Genomic DNA, 19,385 nt, shown 5'->3' on the forward strand with positions numbered 1-19,385 from the left:
TGTGAAGGAGGGAGGGAGGGAGGAAAGAAAGTTGCTCCAAAACAAGCTGAGTGAAGCCCACACATTCTTTTCCCCAAGCAGGAGTCTGTATCTTTCAAAAACCTACACTCTTAGATGTGAGTTGTTTTAAAGAGGGGATCCAGACATCGTGACGCGGGAAAAGAGAGGCTTGCCTTCCTTCTACAGGAGCCGTGGAATGAATGCAGGGACCTTCCTGTTGGCTTTTGCATCCAGCCTTCAAGGTCAGCATTAAATGTGTGATGCACGTCAGGCTCACACCTTCTCCGGGAGCGTTCTGGCTCACCCACTGCCTTGCTGGTTCCGGGGGGCACTCCGTGAAATGACTGCTACTGTCACCATTTTACATCACTGAGGACACTGTTACCAATGCAGGCTGAGAAGTCTTTTCCTTCTATCTCTGGCCATTGAGGGTTATGGAGGATGATGAAGGATTTACAGCTCTGGTGGGGAGATTTCAGCATATACTGAGGGGCAGAACCAGGAGAGACAGCTCGAGCCAGGTGGGACAACTGTTTATTAGCAAAGCTATGTCCCTCCTGGGAGCTCAGCCATCCAGGCTCAGAAGCCCCTGGAGAAGCTTCTGGCTCCAGGTTGCTGGGCGGTGCTGCTCCTAGGTGTCTGCCAGAGTCCTGTCGGTAAAAAAAGAAACTGATTCTCCAGTTCTCACTGCCAAGATGCTCAGCACTGTATTCTGGGTTCAAGGCCAAGGACACGACCAAGCCAGCCCTGGAATCCTGTTTCCTCAGCCCTCTTCTGGCATTAAGTAGAGTATCAGTCAGGGGCCAGTTGGAAAACCCAAACTTATTTCCAGGTATTTCCACAGAAGGGCTTTCATGCAGGGACCTGCTTATCTGGGCTTTGGAGGCTGAAAGAGCACAGAGAAGCCCTGGCGTACCATCTTGAGATGGCACCTGCAGGAGGAAGCCATCATTCCTAGGACCGCGGGCAGACAGGGAAGAGGCTGGAGTTATCAGAACTTTGATGCTTGGAGGAGGAGCCCAGGGAGCTGGGTCTGGACCTCCCAGATGAGGACACCTCCTGGCTGCTGCTGGTCCATCCGAGGTGCCCATGAGGCTGGTTCCAGGAGAGCTGGAATCTGGATCACCTGCCGCTGCTGCGACAATGCTGACAAGAACCACGTGTGCCAAGAGGACATCCTGTACCATCCTCCAGCCTTTCAGCCCCTGCCCTGTGGCCCACTTCTCAGTCCCTCATAGAAGCATGAACTGATAAGTAGCTTTTGAATCTGTCCTCTCGCCCTGATAAGTGGGCAGTTTTCATTTATTCATTTAGTTTCATCCACCGAAGCTGTGTAGGGTAGAGTTTAGGAAAGCAGGCTCGGGAGACAGACAGCGACATTCAAACCCTTTTTCCACCTGTGACTTCGGCGTGAACTTTGCCGCTCTCCGCCTCTCCTGCTAGGTGTGTTGTGTGATGTACACAACACGATGCACGTATAGCACTGGGACAAACAGTCTCCATTACCCTCTGACCATCATTGCTTCCGCATCAGGCACGGCTCCAGGCTCTGGCGACCTGTCTTGGAGGTGACGGTTTTATGGGAATGGTTTCCATTGAATGAACTTATTTCGCAGCAAGTGACAAGCTCTCCCACCCCACCTACCCTTCGTCTTGCCTGGATCAGCAGAAGCTCTCCGTCTTCTAAAATCCTTAGTGACGAGCAAAGGGCAAGGTTCTGGAATGCCCTGAGGGGCAGGAAAGAATCCCAGCCCTTCTTTTCCCTCCTGGATCCCCCGTCGAGGTGGTTATTCATTCATTCCTGGGCTGGTTCTTGTTGATTCGTTCTCTCGGTCTGTTGGCCTCTGTCCCTCTTGTGGGGACGCCATGTACTTTCATGCAGCCCAAGAGGGCCCCAGGTTGTGAGGCCATGAGGACAACTCCAGCTCCCAACCTCCTATGCTCTCAAGTTCTGGTAGATCTGAGGGTCTCCTAGAGGCCCTTGGAATAATAGGTTAGACATTTGGCTTTCTCGGATGTTCTGGCCTTAGATCAGCCCAGGGAGTGGGAGGGCTGGTAAGGATGGAGGGTGGGAAATGGGGCCAGGTGGTAAAGATGGATTCCCCTGGATTAGTCTCTAGCTGGGAAAGAACCAAACTTGGCTTGTATTTGGCCAATGTTGGACTTACAGAAGAGGAAAAAGGGGAAGGAAAACGTAAGTAAAGCTTTTCGGTATTCAGTCCCGCCCTCCTCTCCGCCGTGAGTCAACGCTTAGGAGTGACGCTGACAGCGGTGGCGGTGCTCATTCTGGAGCCGGCTGAACGCTCTGAGCACTTTGTCCCATTTAGGTCTTGTAACAGCACGTCATCCCCATTTTACAGATCAGAGCAGAGAGAGACCGTGTGCAACTTGCCCGAGGCTGCATGGTCACAAAGGCGCAGAACGGAGGCTCAAGCTGGGGACTCCGAGGTGCCGCTCAGCCCCGTCCACCCAGCCCCGCCCCTGGTAGCACGTGGTTATTCTGGCGGCGCCGGCAGACCTTTCTCTGAGGGGGGACTTGCCTTCCCGTCACCTACCCGTGGGCTGCGTTGCAAAGCCCACCTCAGAATCCTCTCTGGGTTTGCATTTTGCTGGGACCTAATTTTTCCTCTTTGATGATTTTCTTTAGTCTGAGAACAAACCTAATGCCTTTACACTTCCCCCCCCTTCCATGTTGGTTTATTTTTCTCCACTCTCTTTGCATCCATCCATCCCCACTCCCTCTCTGCCCAGACTTTCTTGCTCGGGGGTTTTTATTCTTCTGTTCTCAGTCTCTTCCCACTGCCTGGCTTGCTTTGATTCCACCCCTCGCTGATCGCCCCTGCTCCCCCATCTCACCTCCTCTTAGCCCTCTGCCTGCCCCATCCCCACTGCTCTGGTCCAAGATGGCAGACCTCTCCTGCACATCTCTCCCTCACGCAGTGGCCCTGACTTTTCCCTTCCCTCTACCTCCCGCCTCCAGCTCCTCTGGTCGATCCCCCTCCCCGCATCCTCTTTATTGCCTGCATGACTGCTCGGGTTCTTTATCCCATCTTCCCCTTAAAGGCATTCACAGCTCGGCTGTTATTCTTGTATTAGCATTGAACCCATTAAAGCTAATTTGTTTGCCCTAATCTCCATTTATTTTTCCCTAGTTGATATTAGATTTCCCTTTCTATTGCTCCAGCATGATTTTCTCTTTGTCTTCCTAATGGTCTACCCCCCTCTCGCTTCCTTGGTTAATCTGGTTGGCTTCACTGTGTGGTTTCCAGGCCTTTCTCCGCCTCCCCCAGCCCTTAGATTAACCCTGTCACCTCCCTCCCAGGAAGGGACCCAGCTCGGGGACTTCCAGGGATGGAGCTGCTGTAAATGTCAGTAGACCTCTAAGCTCCCTAAGAAAAGTGCTGCTTGATGAGAGGCCCTGCCTGGTCTCAAAGGCACTCTGGAAGGCTTGGGAATGCAGGGGCCGGGGAGCTGGAGGCATTTCTTGGCTAAGTTCACCTTTGGGACTGTCTTGAAGATTTCTGGAGGCCTCTGCCAGCTTTCTCAGATCCAATAAACTATACTGGTAGGCTTTTAAACAGCATGGGACCACTTTCTCCCCGTGACTAAGATTGGGTACCATCTCACTTCCCTTCCTGTTTCTCAAACTGGAGGCGCACTCCTTCCTCTTCCTGAAGACGTGGTGCCTCTTCTCTGTGGATGTGGCTTCGGGGTGGCTCAAACCCACCTCACGCCCTGGCCTTCATGTTCCCGAGGACAGAAGCCTTTCTGGCCCAGCTCCCAGGAAAATTCACTCACTCACTCCCACCTTCTCCACTGACCGCTCCGGTCCACAGCCCTCCATCTGACTCCCACCATTGGCCTTTCTTGGGGCCAGTGCCTTCCCTGCCCCCTAGACCCCTAGTTCCTTGAGGGCAGGTGCAGTGTCCTACGTGACCGCAGGAGCTTGCGTTGCAGGAAGAAGGGCGGTGCTTCCCGCCCTGGCTGCACGCTAGAATCTCTGGGGCGTTCAGGAACTTTCCACCTCTGGTCAGTTCAGCCAGAATCTCTTGGCATGGTGTCTGTATTTTTAAAAACTTCCTCTGTAATTGACCAGAGTTTATATCCACTCAGTAGATGGTCAATAAATATGTACTGAAAACATTAAGGAATTGATGAAACACGAACTTGCACTCAGAGGCTGCGAGTGGCACCTGCCAGAGCTTGCTGGAGGTGTCCTGGATGCCTCTAGACTCCTGGCATCGCCCACCCCGGGGCTGCAGTGGAAAAGGCCAGGGCCTCTGCACTTGGGGGAGAGTGGACAGGTACGAGGTGGGCACCCAGAGCCTGCTGACTGTGCACTTAGAAGCCTGGCATCAGCACAAATCACTGTGCTTTACCCTCCGATCCTCCTGGGGTCAGAGGCCTGTAGATATTAATGCTGTTTTTTCTTTTAAAAAAAATGGGTCTATCTTAAAGCAATTTTCAGTTCATTAGATTTCAATTCAATGAGCACCCACTCTCTAACAATATTCCAGGTTGTGTGTATGTGGGCAGAAGACACAGCTCTCACCCTTGAAAAACTTACAGGTTAATAATCCCTGACACCTTATAGAACCTTCAAATTTTAAAACCCACTCACAAGCACTGTCTCCTTTAATTCTTTCCACAACCCTGTGGAATTCCTACAGTGGGCTGTGCGCTCGCGCGCGCGTGTGTGTGTGTGTACACAGAGCCCCCAGCCCTCGTTGTGGGGGCAGAAGGAAGGAGCCTGGCTGCCCTGAGGAGTGAAACAGGTAGAAACGAATGAAGAAGACTCACTATTTGGGGTCTGACACAGTGAGAAAAATCTGTGACAAAACTGCGTATCCGTGGTCTCCACACCTGTCGACAGCTGGTTCCCCAGAACCCGGCACTGCAGCCAAGTGGATGATACACTCTAACAGCCACACAGTGCTGAATAAGGACACAGGAGGGCACACAGCGGGGCAGGCCTAGCCTGCAGGTAGTGGTTTCAGGGAAAGGAGAGGGGCATGCTGAGAATCGGAGACCTGGTTTCCACCTGCTCCGGGACTCTGCCTGTCTGTGCTGCAGTTTCCTCATCTGGCTTGAAGGGCGCAGATCATCTTTACTGTCGTTTGAGTCCCACATCTACGACTCCAGGACTGCCCTCAGGAATGGTGGCTAGAAACTACCAGCAGAGGGCGCAGAGAAAGCTCTGCGGGGGACTTTGGGAAACTCTTCTGCAGAGGAAATAGGAGGAGGTGGCCCGGAGGCCACCTGTAGAAAGATGAACTGGGCCCCGTGGGCTGCAGGTGACCTGCAAGATGACAGAGAGAGAGCCACTCTGCTGACAGACAGTTGAGGGGGGCGCGTGAAGTACCCCATGGGGTGCCAGGGCTGCGGACCACTTTTAAGAGCGTCCCTCGGCCAGGAAGGGGAGGCCACGTGTCTGATGTCACAGACACACGTTATGGCAGAGCCAGGGCAAAAGTCATGTTTTCTGACCTCAGTCCCTGTTCATTCCACATCCCAGGGGGCCTCTTTGGGACCTGAGCACCATCTTGACTGGGGCCATCTCAGCAGACAGTGAAGGAAGAAGGCGGTGGGGCTTGGGCAGAATCCCGGACAGATTTCGGGTCCTTTTATCAGTCTGCGTGTCATTTGATTTTCTTATGTGATCAACATAGTCTGGAAGCTCTTTTCTGTGGGTTTGGGTTTGGGAAACAGAGTCCCTTCTCCTGTGGGAGCCTGGGGGTGTGAAAGGCTCTAAGGAACACCTGTTGGCTCCTCCTCTCTCTGTCGGTCCCCAGCCAGGGCGTGTATAGCTGGTGTCACTTGGACCTGAAGCAGCCAAAAGTCTCAGAGGGAGCTGAGTTAGACTAATCGTCTGCAACACCCAGACTGCCATGCATTGAACTGTGTCCTTCCAAAACTCCCACGTGGAAATCCTCACCCCGTTTCTCAGAATGTGACCATATAGGGAAAGAGGGTCTTTGCAGGTGATCGAGTTGAGATGAGGTCATTAGGGTGGCCCTAATCCAACAGGACCATGTCCTTATGAAAAGGGGGAATTTGGGTAGAGAGAGACACACACAAGGAGAACGCCTTGTGAAGATTGGAGGTATATTGTCACAAGCCAGAGAACAGGGGAGACAGCCAGCATGCCACCAGACACCAGGGGAGGAAGCACAGAACTGATTCTCCCTCACAGCCCTCAGTAGGAGCCAACCCTGCCAACACCTGGATCTCAGACCCCTACCCCCCCAGAACCATGAGACAATGCACGTAATAAAGGACCTTGTTTGTGGTCCTTTATTACGGCAGCCCCGGCAAACAAATGCACAGGTCAACAAGGTTCCAGCTCTGAAACAGACCCAGCAGGCATGGGGAAGGCCCCCTGGGCTACAGTCCTGGATGTTTGGCTGCCCTTCCAAGTGACTTGTCAGTCTAAGCTGAGCTCCACCACTCAGGCAGAGAGCAAATGTTTTCTAGTATCTGACCCTCTCTGCCTGCACCTGCTTCTCTTGACATCGCCATCCTCCCACAGAGCCACCGTCCTGGTCCATTCCCCACCCTTCCATCCTGTGGCAAATTCTTCTCTAAGGCAAGAGCCGCCACATCTCAGCCCAGTGAAGCCTCCTGCAGGGGTCCCTCACTCTTGCCCAGCCAGGCTGTGTTCCCCCCAAGCCCACGAGGACTTCCAGGCTTCTCCTCCTTTCAAGAACTTTCCGGATCCAGTCAAAAGGTTGGTCAGGAATGCACCTGACATTTGCTGAGCCCTTTCAAAGTGCTATCAGGTAAGTGATCCTGAAATTTAATTCAAGGTAACAAATATCAATGGGCCTTGGTTGCGTAGGGGATGGGTTTTCACAACTCTATGGGCAGGGAGGGGCTGGTACTCTGAGCCCATCCTGTGGGTGAAGACACTGTCTTGGAAGGTTAATGGCTTGTGCACAGCCAGTTAAGAGCAGACCTGAGATTGTATCTGGGTCTGATCCACTCCTGTCCACAGCCAGATGGGGCATCTCCAGGAGGAGGGGTACCGGGCAGAGAGAAGGGCTATCTCTTTAGAGGGCTGGCACGAGAGGCTCCACGTGAGGATGACCTCTGGCTGGGCCTCAAGGTGGGCTGACTCTAGATCCATATTCTCAGACCCTGATCTACAGCAGAATCATGGGGAGCCTGAGAAGGATGCAGATTCGAGGGCCCCGCATTGGCTAACAGAGCCCCAGGAGCTTCGGATATTAGACCAGAGAACACACTTGAGGAATATTTGTATAAGGCAAATTTTCCAAAAAGTTCTTTCATTTAGCAAATATTTATCAAGCATCTATCATATATTTACTATCTGCCAGATATTGGTTGGGAAATTTTATTCCTAACCTACAGAATCTTGGAACTATTGGTCCTCACGTATGGACCCTGAATCTGGCCCACCACCCTGCCACACTGATACCCAGCGTCCCACAGGAAGGTTCCCTTGCTGGGTCAGTCCGGCCCAGCGCTGCCAGTATTCGCTCCTTCCAGTGGTCACTGCTGCCCTCCCTTGTCATCCTGCATCTGAGTCCAGTCCAGCAACGAGCAGGAAGGTGTCCTGGTGAGACAGCTCGGGCCTCAGTGGCTGCATCCGTTTCCCTAAATGGTTGCTTTTCTCATTCCCTCTGTCCCATAGTGGCCACTTATTATAAAGAAAATAGAAGAGTAATTATATCAGTGTCATGTGAAACGACCAAGTGTACTTCATGCTGGAAAAACTCTATTTACAAAATTCAAGTGTATGAGTTAGGTCAACCAGTGAAACAACGGGCCGTGTTATTGGCGAGTCAGGTGAAAACGACCATCAGGGGGATTTGCGGAGCCCTCGCTCCAGGCAGGATTTTCTTAAAGGTGCTGGGGATTCAGGGAGAACTGCAAGAATGCTTCCTCTCGCTTGGAGGCAGGTGCAGTGGGCAGTCACACGGGACAGTCACTAAACATGAGTGAGAGAGAGGGTCTGGTTAAGGAAGTGGCACTTGAGCGGAGCTTGGCCAAGGGGGCGGGAGTGGGGACGAGGTTCCAGGCAGCTGCCACCGAATGGGGCAGAGGCACAGAGGTGGGAATGTGCACAGCGTGTTTTGGAAACAAAGACTAGCTGGCTGGAACATGGGTCTGCATACGGAAACAGTGGGAATTCGGGTCGGTGGGGTGGGATGGAACCTTCTCGGATTGTACGCCCGCTGTTTGCTCACAGATGCCTGTTAATGATTGGATTAAGAGGAAGAGCAAGCAGGGTGATTTTGGAAAATCACCAGGTTAGGATCCTCTGGAACAGGGCTGGGAAAGGAGGGAAATCCGAACATTTTGATAACGTGAATCGTCTAGCGATCACAGACGATCACCAAGCTGTTCCACTTAATAAAAACACCACATAGATAAACAAGTTTATACTGCAGAGCACAGGGAACTATATTCGATCTCTTGTAGGAGCTTACAGTGCAAAAGCACATGAAAACAAATACACGTGTGTTCACGTATGACGGAAGCGTTGTGCTGGACACCAGAAATTGACACAGCGTTGTAAACGGACTATACGTCAATAAAAACAAAAACAAAAACAAAAACACACCGCAAATCCCAAAGAGGACCGAGTAAGTAGGTATGTAGCCCTAGGAATATGGAACCCGGTGACAAGGGAAGTGTGAGGTCGAGCCAGGTGAGGATGGCCGTGAGCGGGAACTGCTCCCCCACTAGCAAGTACATTCCGTGCACTTGACCCAGGCTTCCCGACGGCAGGGTGCAAGCACCCCACACTTTGTCTGAACCCCACCTGTCTTCCCATAACTGTCCCCTTTGCCCAGAGATGACCCTGGGCTCTGGATCCTGCACACACTCCCAGAGTGTCACGTCCCGGCTCCAGCAGGTCCCTCCTGAGTCCCCTGGTGGATTCCTGCCCCATCTCCAGGCAGGCCGTCCCTGCCTTCCCCGGCACCCACTCAGCCCGGCCCGCCTCCCTGCTGCCCGACAAGCTCAGCATTTTGTGTCTCTCTGGACCGAAGCCTTTTCTTCCTCTTTGTGCTTGTGACTAAAAGTCCAATTTGCTTTCCTTTCTCTCTAGAACATCAGCACAAAGGCAGAGGCACGGTCTCGTGATTCCTGTAACCCCATAGCCTAACTCCACGCCTGACACACTGAAGAGCTTGGTGGATGTTAACTCACTGAATAGAAAATTCGAGTAATAATGTTCTCTGAGACAGCTTGGAATTAGAACTCAAGGCTCCTGTGGCCAGGGGATGAATGACTGGGGAGAGCACGTCATCAGATCGGGGAGTAACTGAGCATGGTTGTGGGGGCACTGAGAGACAGGTACTGGGCTTGGCCAGGCTGGCGCAGCCACGCCAGGAAGTTAGAGTCGGCGACTAAAGGGATACCAGATGCTGCTTTAGGAGCTGGAGTGAAACCTGAGATGGTCCAGGCACAGGAGCCAGACTGAGTACCTACTTAGAAGAGAAATAGGTCGGGAAGAGGGGAGACAGGTACATCACACAGGGCTGGGAACAGAAGCAACTCTGGAGAGTGAATCAATGGTTTGTGCATCTGAGAAGGAGAAAAATAAATCGTGATGTCCATGGCTGGTGTTATGGGATGAATGTCCCCCCACCCACTCCCCAAATTCATATGTTGAAGTCTCAGTCTTGAGTGTGACAGTATTTGGAGGTGGGGACTTAGGGAGATGATCATGGTTAGATGAGGTCATGAGGGTGGGGAGCTCATCATGGGATTAGTGCCCTAAGAAGAGACAGCAGGGCACGCGCTCTCTCGTCAGACCATGTGCCTGATAAGGAGGAGGTTTTGTTGGGAAAAGTAAAGACAGGAGGAAAGGGGTGCAGGGATGAGGCTCCTCTCGTTAAATGGTGGCAACGTAAATTCTCCATGGAGGAAATGCTCGAGATGCCTTCTGATGCGGGCCTGTGGACCTCATCATTTCACAGAATTGGGGCATCACAGCCACTTGGTGGCCATCAGGCAATTCCAGTCTCACACCATCCCCTGCTGTTCCCCGGAGATGGGGCATCTGGCGGGTCACACACGGTATTCTGCCAAGAACACCACCAAACCTAAGCTCTACAAAGCAGAAATTAGCATGTGCTGTTAAATCAGACCCCAGGGAGGGCCTAGGAAAATAGGAGGCAGTGGCCAGTAAATAGAAAAAAAAAATACACCCTTAACTCAAAGGTATTTTATCCACAAATGTACTCTTTCCTGCCACCGTAACTCAGTTTCATTATATCAATGATCGGGTTACACACTGTGCGGGGAAACCTTGTGGGAGAATCACCGATTTATGAAAGTTATACGAATATCTGTTGGTCAAATATACAAAGTCTTTGTGATGCACCGCGTTGCTGGTAACAATCAGTTCACGCGGGGCTGCAGCAAGTCTCATGTCACGTGTCCACGAGACCGCCACTCCCGCTCACGTCTCCCCCGCAGGCTTAGTGGAGGGTTGTGCAGAGCTCCCGGGGATTCCGAGTGGGGACATTCTCGTGGTCTGAGCAGAGCAGCCCACCAGTGGCAGCCCTCAGACCCCTGCCTCCAGTGTTGTCATCCTCGGGAGACCAAGAGGCAAGATTCTGGAACAGGCAAGTCGTGCCACTGTGCCCCCACCCCCACCCTCTGTAACTCTGTCCTCATCTGGGAAGAGTCACCATGGACCCCAGAGCCCGAGCATTGTAGTGGCTCTGACACTGGCCAGACAAGTGATCGGGACAAATGGCTGACTGTCCCTGGGTCTCATCCGCAAAGAAGGTCTCTGCGGGGCCCCATAGCCACCAATGTCCCATAACTTAAGTGGGGCGCCTGGAAAGGTCATGGCTGGACAGCAGAGCGCCTCTGCTCAGACCTCAGGCCTTAGGTTTCAAGAGCGGGGAGGTCACAAGTCAGTGACCCTTAGGCTGACGGAAATTGATCCAAAACCCAGAGCAGGTTCCCCAGATCTCTTGCACCCCACTATCCCTGCCACATCCAGTATCGTGTCTTCGCAGCCATTGTGGCCTCAATTGGGACTCATCAGTCGCTCCTGTAACTTCCTGGCCAGGTCTCTCGGGGTGTCTGGGAGTCAGGGGCTTCTCTGGCCATGGTTTTTTATCTCCCACAGACCTAGGACAGTATTCTGCACACACATGCGTGTGTTTACGCGTGTGAGAGGGTGAGTATTGTATACACGTGTGCACGTGTGTGTTGGTGAGCCACGTCACCCACATGTGTGTGAATGTGGGTGTAGGAGTGTGTGTGTCACCTATGGGGACGAGGGTGAGGACAGCCAGGCATCCAGGGTACAAAATTTAAGGAGGCACTGGCTCTCCGGGCTGACCCTGCTCTTTGATGAGCCTGTGTGTGGGAGCCTCCTTAAATTTTGGGTGCCTGGAAGGGCCCCTCTGTGCCTCACCCTAGTCCCAGCCTTGGTCGTGTGTAGGTGTGGGTATGTGTGCGTCGTTGGACGTTGGTGCGTACGGGAGTGTGTGCTGTGTGTGTATGCATGCATGTGAGTGTGTGTGCGTGTGTGGGTGTGCATTTGTGTCTCGGCAGCTCTCCCTGGGCTCTGCCAGTCCAGACAGCCGCAACCTTTCTTATTCTCTGGGATCAGTGCTCGCTCTCCCTTGCAACACCTTCCAAAAGGCAGTGCCGTGCCACCAAAAGCCCAGGTTGTAAGTGTGAGGCCACTGTTCTGCCACGAGCCCGTGGGGTCTGGGACACAGCTCTCCAGGCCTGTTTCCCCGTGGGTAAAACATGATGACAGGGCTTCACCCTTCCGGCCTTGAACAACTCTGGGTCTAGGTAGACTATCTGATGTAACAAGACCTCTGAGGCTCCTGTGAGCTGTGATTCTTAAGTCTAGGAGGTGAGAGATGCAGAGGCAGACATTCCTACACAAAGTAGGCTACAAAACATGCCATAAAAATAAAGCGGTAGGAACCTTGGGGAGGAGGAAAGAAATCCTGGAAGGCTTCCAGGGGGAGGTGGCATTTGAGCTGGGTGGCCTGAGGAGGGCTGGGCTGTGCAGAGCCTGGGACTCAGTGCTTCACAAACACATGGCCGGTCAGGCCTCACAGCAGCCCTCTGAGGCAGGAACCATGAGTCCACGTCACTGGGGAGCGAAAGGGCCCCTGAGGTCATGCAGGTGGACCTGGTTGAGTGCGGATTCAAAACCAGGTGTGTCAGATTCCCGAGGCCCAGCCTCTTCGGCAACCCCCATCCAGGGGCAAAGAGGTGCCCTGGCCTCATGACGGGCACTGTCTACGTGTGGAGATGGATGAACACACACACAACAGCCTGCAAGCAATAGAAGACCATGCACAGCTGTGTGTACCCTCTGGGACAGGGAGTGACTTCCAGGGAGGTGGGGACGGAGGGCCGTGTGGGCAGGGGCAGGACGCGCTCCAGGCCTCATATCTCCTGGGGAGATGGACACCTTCCAGCCAGGAGGACCCAGCCAGCTCTGAGGAAAGCAACTGTGAGCAAGCAATCAGGCACCTGTGTGACTACCAGCAGGACTCTGGGGAGCAGGTCCCACTCACCCGAGGGTGAGCCCCAAGGCCCGGGGCAGGCCCGTCCCAGTTGGAGGCACCTGTCCAGCCAGCAGGAGGTGATGGAGAGGGTGTAGGGGGCACGAGATCTTGCTGCTATGGGGTGTTGTCATATCACCAGAAAACACGGGGACTGGAAGGACCCAGGCCTTGTCACACTATCAGGGAGATGGGAGGCCAAGGGGGAAGTCCTGTAAAGTCTGACAATCTCTGAAGGCACGTGGGTTAAGCATCAGATGGGTCCAGCAAGGGTTTTGATTGGGCAGAAGTGGGCAGGCCTCCACCGCATTCACACCTACAACTCTGAACATTTTGCCGCGAGCTGGCCAGCCACCCGGAGCCCCAGCGTAGACCACTGTGGAGCTGGCTGCTCCCACACTGCCTCACAGGCTGCCTTTCTGGAACAGCGAGTGCTCTGGGGATCGACCAGACTCCAGAAGGCCAGATGAGGGGTTCTCTGTTATCAGCGACTACGTGGTTGTGTGGGGGTGGCTATTGGCGATAAATGACTTCTCGTGATCCCAGCGCCTGGCTTGCTGGTTCTCACCCCTTGTCCCGCCACTGGAGTGTTCTGTCTGAGGATTTCCCCTCCTGGTGTTGAGTCCACCTCCTTGAAAGGGGATCATGAGACTTGAGCTCCTTGCCCTGAGGAGGGGCCTCTCACTCCTGCCATTTACGTGGACTACCGTGGCAGTGAGGGCCAGCATCACTGGCGTGGTGCCCTGCCCACGGCAGGTGGCCCTCCATGAGGGCTTGTGAAATTGAATCAAACCTCTGTCTGACCCACAGATTCCAGCTTGACTCCATCTCCTGTCCTGGCCCCACCGTCTCCCTCCCGGCCTCTTCCTCTGACTTGAAGTCACGGCCAGACATACAGGGATGTATCAGGCGATCGCCCCGCTCCTGCCACGTCTATCTGGACAGCCTTCAAGAACAATCCCTTTGGAGGGAAAGAACAAAACAGAGCTGGCGTCAGGGATTTGGTGCTCAGCTAATCCCAGACTTTTAAATGTCAACCAGGGTTTGCTATTCTGCCGAAGCTAGATTATTATTATACAAAGTGGGGAAATATAAAACAGGGGTAGGGGTGGGGCTGGAGGGAGGAGAGAGAAGAGAGTAGAAGACAGAAGACTTGTAAATTTCTTATTCTTTTTAAATAAACATCTGGTTCCGTGTCAATTAAGAACAAGTACTCCGCGCACGTCTTCCCGTGGTCCTGTCTTAGCTACACACACAGCGAAGATGCACGCCCATTCTAGCTCACTTTTCCTCTAAGACCAGTTCTACTAAAACTCTAGAACGTTCTGGATTCCAACGCAAAGTTCAGGGACAGCCTGTTCAATCGTGAGCCGAGTGCTTCCCCTGTGACTGAGGAATAAGGAAGCCTTTTCCAGAGTGGGCTGGGGTAGCAGCTGATCATGGCCACAGGGCTCTGAGCCAGCCTTTCCCATGAACCCTTTCATTTAATCCAACCCTCCTGGGCCACAGGCTTCTTATTTTGTCCAGGTGGACTAGTAAAATGTCTGTCCTAAGTCTTAACTGGAACAAGGTTTGGACACTCGATGTCAAGTTCCTCTAGGAGAGTTTCACAGGAAATATTAGGACAAATATTAGCATGTTTGGGCATCTGCCCTGGAGAATCTTGGAAGATGCTCTTCCCTGGTGACCTCTGTATGGAGCAGGGACAAATTCCTGAGTAGCTGCTACGTGTCAGGTGAGGATACTGGTTTTACTTTCAGTATTTCCTAGAAACCCTGCGACGTCTCCATATTTTATACAAAGGAAACTCAAGCCCAGAGAGGTGGCCGGCTTGCCTGACATCACTCGGGGAGAAAGCAGCAAGGTGTGAGTCACAGGCAAAGACTCCGAGGCGTAGCCCCTCCTGCTGCCTGCAGAGACGGGAGGTTGCCGCAAGGCCCAGCTCCCCGGTGACTTCAATGGTCCCTTGCCCTCTTGACACCCCCCAGCTCCCCTGGAGTCCATCCCAGGAGCGATGGTTGTGCTGTCCTCCCAGAGGAGCAAGGAATCAAAACGCAACACCCGCAGAGGGCCCTGGGTGTGCGGGGAACGCGCGGTTCCCGGGACAGCAGCAGATGAAGCTGTTTCTCTCTTAGATGCGTCACCCAACCAGCTCCCCGACCTCTCTGCTGCTCTGACAGCAACAATATGTCCCAGGGGACTAATTAGCACTGACGACTCCGGTCACTCCAAGGCCACTTACGGGAGCGAGTGCAGAAGATAACGCGGAGGAGCACGTGGCGGAGGACAGGAGAAGAAAAGAGAGTTTACAGAGGAAGGGAGAGAAGTGGTTTTCCTTTCTCACTCTCTTTCTCAGCTTAACCCAAAGACAGGTTTGCATCTGAGAAATGCCACCAGCCAGGAGCTGGGCCACTACTCCCCACAGTGAAACGTGACACTGAAATGAACCCCCTTTTCAGCTGCTCCTACAAGCAGCGCCTCGGCGGAGTCTCCACGGGCGCAGACGATGTGATTTTGAATCCTTGAGTGAGAGGAACCCTCCCCACCCCAACCAGGAAGCAGCAGAGGGAAGGAAGCTGAACTTGGGGAAATGACTTCCGGCATCTCAAGGGCTCCCCACCTGCCGCCCATGAGCAAGGCACCCGGTGACGGTGACGGCCCCTGACTTCCAGGGCGGGTCCTCCCAGTAACTGTGAAGCTGCTTGCGTGACACCCACTAACTCATGAGTCCCTGAAATGCACCCAGGTGCAGAGGCCCGGTGGGGTTTGGAGATGCCGAGGGAGTAAGTTCCCTGCTGGCCTGTGATTTATTGAGATGCCCGTGGATAGTTGCTTTTTGGGGGTGCAGGTAGAAACACAGCATCTTGGGGAGTGTTAAACTCTCTCTGTTTGCCTTTCCTAGTCACTGAGCACCCTTCCTCCTCACAGTGACCTCCAAGAGGGACATCCAGAGAGGGACCACTGCTCCCATTTTGCAGACGGGAAGAGTGAATACAGCCCTGAAAGGGATCTATTTGAACTGAGCTGGAATCTTAGGGACACTGATAAACTGAAGGCCCTACCTGTCGCCGTCAGTACAGGGCCTTGAGCTGCCTCCCCCAGGGTGCTGATCTGAGTTCCCAATGGAGTCGAAGGCATGAACCATCTAACACTACAGGAAGTTTTGATGATCTGGACTTTGGAAAGAAGGACAGTGGAAAGGGAGCTGGAATCAGATCAGCCTCACTCAGCGTCCATTCCCTTCTCTTCTGTAAAAATGTCTGTAACAAACCCGCCTAATAGACTCCTGAGAATTCAGTGAGATGATGGGCACACCCTCCTCCCAGCAGAATCCCACACCTGTAACAGCCCACAAAGATAATAGTCAGAGCTTCCATTTACGAAGCGCTCACTCAGGGTGAGGGTACCCTCAGCCCTCTGAACCTGGCTTTGGCACAGCTGGAGTGGCTGTGGGCTGGCTGGGCTGAGCTTTGGTGATCCTTGACATTTTATAAGGTATCCAGGACTAAGGGAGGCTCCTCAAAAATAAACACAGAGACAGGACCCACATATCCCTGGGGAACTCCTGAGTGTCCCTCCCCTGGGTCTCAGGCATGCTTCAGCAAGGAGACACTAGGTCCTACCCAGGCCCTTATCCTTCTGGGGAAGGAGCCCCAGTCAAGGAAAAGCTCAGACTCAGTGACATGAACTGTGGGTTTAAAGTAGAAACCTTCCCACGAAGGTATTTCTGACCCCTGACCCAGGTTAGAGACATTTGCTCATCCACCCACCAGGCCAAGGGAAGAGTCAGGAGGGGTTTTCAGAAATTCAGATGGGCTTGTCAGCCCTAACCCTGGACCTCAGGACATAATTACAAACCCTCAACGATCTACTAAAACATGCCATGATGGCAAATAAGTAAGGAAGCGCTGACGCCCCTGCCCATTCCACCCGGACCCAGAGGCTCCGCCCCAGGGTCACTGACAGAGGACCGGAGAAACTGGAATTGGCCTGGGAGAGGGAAGTTTTCAGGAACCAGGAGACACTTGGATAGTTTTTCTTTGTACTCCTTCCCTCAAAAGGAAGCACCAAGCACCTCTGTCGGAAGCGGTCCTTACACGTACCTCCTAGTGGAGTGTTTTAGCTCCACTTCCAAAAGAACCTGGGCTAAGGTGGTCCAGAATCCTTCCCCCCGAAGCTCTGAGGGTGGGGTTGCATTTCTCCTATTTTTTAGGGGGTGTTTTACATCCCCAAGTTCTCTCCCTGAAAGGAGTGCGAGCTCCTGAAGGCTGGTGACTCAGCCTTTCCCCAAGTCTCAGCTAAAACAAAAACAACCTGCCGTCTTGAATGGGGGTGCATTTCGCTGCCCCCTCCTTTGAAAAATCATCTCTCTCTCTCTCTCTCTCTTTTTTCCCTGAAACGAAATGGTCTCTTTTATCTTTTGGTTCTTTGTGTACTCAGATCCTTGGAGCTCAAAGCTTTCTCAGTGCCACTGAGAACTCGGCACCTCGTGGACTGATAAATAGAGCAGCTTGAAAATGCTTAGAACTGAAGACAGACCAACTGTGGCGAGAGAAAGTAAACACATCCCTGCACCAGTCAACCCTAGCAAGCTCCTCGCTGAGATTACAAACTGCAGTTCCTGCCTGAGCTGGCGAGGATGCTGGAGCAGGCTGGGGGGTGGGGTGGGGTGGGGGGTGGCAGGGCTACAGAGCAGCCTCCCCTGCCTCTCAGTCGGGCCCCAGAGGGGATGGGTCACCTGGGCATCTACTTAGGACCCGGGTTGGATGTTCCTAAGCTTAGCAGACTCTGCTGATGTGTCCCCCATTGGCTTCATGCCTGGAACTGTCCCAAGAGAAGAGGGGACCAGCTTCATTCTTGTCATCTAAAGGGGGCTCCTCCTCTTTATCCTCATGCTCTCTGTGGGCAGGTGAAATTCACAAAGGGGATTTTTCACAAAATAGAATGGACTCACTCCATAATTTGATATGAATATTTGAGGAACTTTTCCCATGAAAAATCCATACTTTAAACACCTCCCCCCAAACACAGACACATAAATTGTTTTTATGAGAACCAATTAATAAATGCTAATTCACCCAGGCATATCTCCACTAAATTACTGTTTCATTTAATTGCAGGGGAATTTTCCATTACTAAACTCTCCCTTGCTGATTTTTTTGCATTATTTATATATTTTTTCCAGTTTCACTAATAGTGAGGTTGGTATGCGATATTATCTGCTGTTTGTATGTCTTAAACTTCTTTTTCATTTCAAATGTTTCCTCATTCTTGCCGCTCCACGTAATCCGGGAGAAACAGCATTAAAAACAGACGAGATTTTATGCACAAATGTTGGGAAAAGGCGCCAGCTGAAATGAACCTGGCAGGAGAGCATCTTGTCTGATGGGGCTGCTCTGATTTCAAGCATGCATGGGTGTGCGGGAGCGTGTGTCTCCACTTTGGATTAATGTGGAAATGTTTCCCTATGTCAGGGAGACACAAGTCTATCCATGAAAAGACTGTGAGTACACACAACTAGGAATGAAGATCACAGGGGCTTTAATAATAAAAATAAACACCACTCAAATCTCTTTATAAGCCATCAGAGCACAATGTGTATTTTCTAGTTTCCTTTTCACGGGCACCGAATCCAGACTTTGACATCTAGACACCCAAGATCCAGACCAGCTGGTTCCCCAAATATCCCATCTCTTTTTATGCGTAGAAAAGTGTCTGTGTTGGGGGGAGGTTCTGGTGGTGGTTAGGGGTTGCTAGGAGCTATGGCTGAAATCACGTTCAAAAAAGACATGTTTTGAAGCAGAATTTTGATTTTCTTATATTGAATGGCAACGCCTCCATGCACCAGGCTACCTTCATTTCTGAAATAAGTTTGTCCATTTTTTTCTCTCCAGCTACCTTCTTCCTCCCTCTGCTCCCCTCCCCCATTCTCCTTTCCAGTGTCTTTCTTTTCTTCTATATTCATTCGTTCCCTTCTTTCTCTTTCGTGGTAGCATATTCTGGAGGATGTGAATGATTAAACTGTTTACTCCGAGGTTTGAGGTTTGAGGTTTAGGTATGAAAAGTTTCACCTTTATACTCAACTCTATCAATAATTACAGAACAAGGATGACTATTAGTAAATCTTTCTTGCAATTAGCTCTGGCAAAAATGATGCTATTTATTCTGCGTGCACTGAGATCTATTGATCTTACTTTTCACAAAAATTAATTACAAAGCTGAATAACCTCCAAAATGAAGTCAGTATATAAAAGGATGGTGAGTATGTCCCTGGGAAAACACATACCCATAAAATATGTACCGCATTAAAATTCAAGATTTGAGGCCATAAACAGAAAGTTTTGACACATTATTATTAACAGTAGGATGCTCTCTTTTGAACCAAAATATCTCTTAATAATTAAAATTCCGAGATTGATTGATTTTTGAGTTGTTTTCCTTCGTATCTTTTGTCCTCTTCAGCAAAATCAGGCAGAGTCCTTTCAGGTACAGATGGATAAAATTAATTAACTTTCTGTCCACCTCAAAAATGTCCCAAATAAATGTTTCCAATAGACATCAAAAAAGTGTCAATTAGAAATAATTACTTCTTATCAATCAGTGGGGCAATTAAAGTGACAAAGCTTGAAAAGATACTTATCTTAAAACTAATTCACAAGGTAGCTAAATTATCTCCTAATTAACTGGCACTGAGGAGGGTGGGAGGCTGTACTATCTTGAAACAAAGACGAATTGAGGAACCCCTAGACCTCTTTATGTTCCTCAAGACTGTTTCTCACTCCGAGACTTTATTTTCAGCACAGTCAAGAAACCTGGGAACAAAATAGATCCTTCCCCAAATCATTTGGTCCCCTTTGCTCC

At 51.7% G+C, this 19,385-nt stretch overlaps 1 protein-coding gene and 1 long non-coding RNA gene across 2 annotated transcripts in view; one reads left to right on the top strand and one right to left on the bottom strand.

The window, feature by feature from the left end:
* Window positions 1–19,385, bottom strand: part of PAX8 (paired box 8) — a 55,378-nt gene that overhangs the window by 32,929 nt on the left and 3,064 nt on the right. The gene's annotated exons all lie outside the window — the stretch shown is intronic.
* LOC140690106 (uncharacterized) lies at window positions 1,632–9,488 on the top strand. The gene is made up of 3 exons (XR_012065283.1): window positions 1,632–1,783; window positions 6,530–6,779; window positions 9,077–9,488. It is a non-coding gene; the product is annotated as an uncharacterized lncRNA (long non-coding RNA).

This window comes from Vicugna pacos, chromosome 28 (genome assembly GCF_048564905.1).
Source record: "Vicugna pacos chromosome 28, VicPac4, whole genome shotgun sequence".
NCBI classification, from domain to species: Eukaryota; Metazoa; Chordata; class Mammalia; order Artiodactyla; family Camelidae; genus Vicugna; species Vicugna pacos.